General features: G+C 29.1%; 1 long non-coding RNA gene across 1 annotated transcript; it reads left to right on the forward strand.

Moving 5' to 3' along the window:
- Positions 1-2,651: 2,651 nt before the first annotated feature.
- Positions 2,652-3,272, forward strand: LOC111893953 (uncharacterized). The gene is made up of 2 exons (XR_002851049.2): positions 2,652-2,921; positions 3,015-3,272. It is a non-coding gene; the product is annotated as an uncharacterized LOC111893953 (long non-coding RNA).
- The last annotated feature ends 769 nt before the right edge of the window (positions 3,273-4,041 follow it).

The raw sequence follows: 4,041 nt of genomic DNA on the forward strand, positions 1-4,041 counted from the left end.
TCATGATCTTCGGCCATATTCCTTGACCTTGAGGTTTTAACAACATGATCTTCGACCATATACCGTTGATTTATTTTGTTTATCTAAAACTTACTAGGGTATCCATCCAAAAATTACAAGGGTCTCCATATAAATTATATGATATAACTTCTAAAATAATTAAAATCAGTGGATGTCCATAGATACCTCCCTCTTGGTTGGTTTTCTAATAAAATGATAATAATAGTTTGTGTTTTTATGTTTTTCTCCCTTCACATATCTAATGAACCGATCACTCTGATCTATCCATACAATTAGTCGAAAATATAAAGTAATTACCAAATTTATGTTAGGGAAATCTTCAAAAAAGTCCCATTATTTTGCAGAAAGTTACATTTAAGTCCTAAATTTTTTTTTTGAATAAAAAAACCCAAAAAATTGGATAAACCTTACACTTTAATCCTTTTTGACCTGTTGAGCAGGTCACCTATGCCACATGACATGCCAGCTAGACAAGGATTGATGTGGTTCTTTGAAATGCAAAAATCATACTTTATTGAGAAAATGAAGGGAGTGGGATTCGAACCCACAACCTCACAAATACAACCAAACACATTTTCCACTAGGCTGGACATCATTTCTTGCTTTTATCCCTTAAAGTTTGTATATAATGTATTAAATGCTGAAGTTTTTCATTGAAAATGACAAAAATAAGAGTCAAACCCACAACCTCCTACTAACAATGCCAACCACTTCCCACTAGGCTATCAACTTTTTGTTAATTATGCTCCTCAACATTACATATAATGCTCAAAATGCTGAAGCATTTATTATTATTATTATTATTATTATTATTATTATTATATTTAAAAACGTAAATATATATAAACTTCGAAAAAAACAGTAATATATATCTAAACTTCAAAAAAGGAATTACATTTATTATTCATATATATATATATATATATATATATATATATATATATATATATATATATATATATATATATATATATACACTTTTTTCTTTTACAAAATACATATAATCACTATATATACGTTTGCGTTTTAATAATAAATGAAGTTATTTCTTAAGAGTTGAATAGATATATACCACTGTGAAGAGAATAAGTCACAAAATGGTTCTACCTTAGTTGGTTGCAGATGTGTTTTGTGAGGTGTAGGTCGTTGGTTCGATTCCCTTGACTTCTTTTTCTCCCATAAAAAATCTTTTGCAGAACTTTAATGAAAATAAATAAAGATTATATATAGATCTGAAGGATATAATATATATGTGACTTCTAGCTTAATTGGTAACATTTGTTTTTTTGGTGGGAGAGGTCTCGAGTTCGAAACCTGTTTCCCTCTCCTCCTTACAAAAATTCATTATTTTTAAAGAAAATTGATTTATACTGATAAGGCATACCAAATCAGATGACACATCAGCATCCCCTTCCAACCTGGCATGCCACATAAGGGATTACCGGCTGAAAAGGTAAAAAATTGTTAAAATGTAAGGTTTATCCGGTTTCTTGGGTTTTTTTATTCAAAAAAAATTAGGACTTAATTGTAACTTTTTCCAAAATAATGAGACTTTTTTGAAGATTTCCCTTTATGTTATTTGGATAACTGATAAATTTATAATTAAATGAACAACAATTTCCACATCTGGTTTCTAAAAAGAGTAGTTGCTAAACTGTTGTTATTTTTTAATCATTAATTAATAATATCATAAGACAGTCTTTTTAAAAGTTAGAACATGATTTCTCATGTATTTTGAATGGTTTAACAAACTATCATTTATTTAGAATGAGTTAACAAAGTACTTTAGCATATTATAGCAGAACTGTCTTATCATTTATTCATTCAAAGAAATTATGAAAATCTTGTTTTTCTTACCATTTTACCTTATAATCACAACATATGCATCTACGACTGCATCTCTATTACCTAACCCAACATCTAAGTCGAAATGTTTTCGTGGGGGTCCGTGGAACGTGTTTATCCTCAACAAGATTAACGATTCCATCAACGTGCATATACGATCAAGAGATGATAATCTTGGAAGTACTACACTTGCATTTAACGCTGAAAAACATTTGCAGTTTTGCATGAGCATCGATCTGTCGACTCAATTTGTTGCTCATTTCTTTTGGAAATCAAAGACTGCAGTCTTTAATATTTTTAATAATAGGATAGCAAATAGACACTGCAAAGAAAAGCGTTGTATATGGATTGTCAAAGAAAATGGGTTCTTCGTTACTTGGAGAAAAGATTATTCAAATCCAGAAATGTATCAAAATTGGAAATGAGTGATATATTTTATGTTTATTTACTTATATATTAAAGTATAATAAATTATCATGACGAACTTTTATTAATATTATTATTGTATTACTTGAAAACAGATTGGCATGAATTTGGCATAGAAGATTATGATTTCTACAAGTATTTTGTATATAAGGGTTTTCTAAATTTAAAAGGGTAAATTACACAAATGGTCCTTGTGGTTTGGGTCAGTCTTCATGTTTGGTCCCTTATAATTATCTTAACTCCGAAAATCCTTATAACTTTGTTTTGTTGTAAATCTGCTCCCACCAAACCTAAATTGACTATATTACCCCTATGTGTTTATTTTTAATTAATATGTTTTTTATTACTTCAAATGTCAACAAAAGAAAAGAAATGTGCCTCTCTCTCTCTCTCTCTCCGATCACATCTAGTGGCAGATACAAGTATTTCACGTCTGATGACTTCAACAATCACCAAAATCAATCTCTGGAACCCCCAACGAACAAAATTCCCCTTCTAAAAACCATCGATTTTTGAAAACCCCATATCCTACCCCATAACCATCTTCTTATGAACCTTCAAGTTTTGTAAACCCGAGATTCAAAGACCAAACATAGATCTTTTCATCAGTTTCTTTGTTTTCGGTGAAGGTAAACCTCTCTCTCTCTCTCTCTCTCTCTCTCTCTCTCTGTGTTGGAGTATAGAAGGACCCTAAAATCCAATCCACGTTTTTTTCTCTGTAGTTCATGTTTTGGAGAGGCGGAATAGATAAGTGGGTTTTTGAAAAGTCTCTCCTGTTAAAATTTCTTAGTAAAAAGCTTCTCATGGATCTGGATTTTTTGTATATTGATTATGGTATTCTGTATATCGATCTAATTTCTTTTTGTATATTGCATCTATTTTTTGTGTAGCAACGACTGTATCAGGGTTTTATTTGTATATTGTATTTGGGTTTCTTTTATTCATAGTTCTCGTAAGGAGTTGGTGGTTCCGAACTTTAACGGTGGTGTCAGACTTAACCGGTGGTGCCAGAATCTAGGGGTGTAGGACATGGTTCTCACTTATTTTGTAATTATTTAAGTTTATTTTTAAATTTAATAAATCTTAAAACAAAAAAATAAAAAAATAAAAATAAATAAGGGTAACATGGTCATTTTGGGGACTCTAAATGAAACAGAAACAAATTTTAGGAAGGTTCCTGGTTAAAAAAAATTGTTAGGGACCAATCGAAAACCACATAAGCCTTTCATGTATTTTACCCAATTAAAAATAATGTCTATTGCATTTATGGTTCGTTAATATGATATTTTTATGATAAAATATAACATGATAGATGTTTCGGTTATATAAGTATCAAAAATAGTCCACCAAGCGAAAAAAAAAAACATTTTTATTTAATGGAATGTAAAATATTGTGATACATTAGTAACAAAGTGTAGTTCTAGTGTGTGATTTCGACTCATAAGAGTTTAGGAATATGTTTGAACAAGATAACTATTACATTGTTCAATTTCAGTGTAATTGGGATCACAAGGTAAGGTTTTAGAAATGAGTATATATATATATATATATATATATATATATATATATATATATATATATATATATATATATATATATATATATATATATATATATATATATATATATATACTAGCCGTTTACCCGCGCCAAGCGACGGGTACGAATTATTTCTTTTAGAAGTTATTTTTTAGAGGCAATTGGTTATATATATATATATATATATATATATATATATATATATATATA

The sequence above is a fragment of the Lactuca sativa genome, chromosome 9 (assembly GCF_002870075.4).
Source record: "Lactuca sativa cultivar Salinas chromosome 9, Lsat_Salinas_v11, whole genome shotgun sequence".
Lineage (NCBI taxonomy): Eukaryota > Viridiplantae > Streptophyta > Magnoliopsida > Asterales > Asteraceae > Lactuca > Lactuca sativa.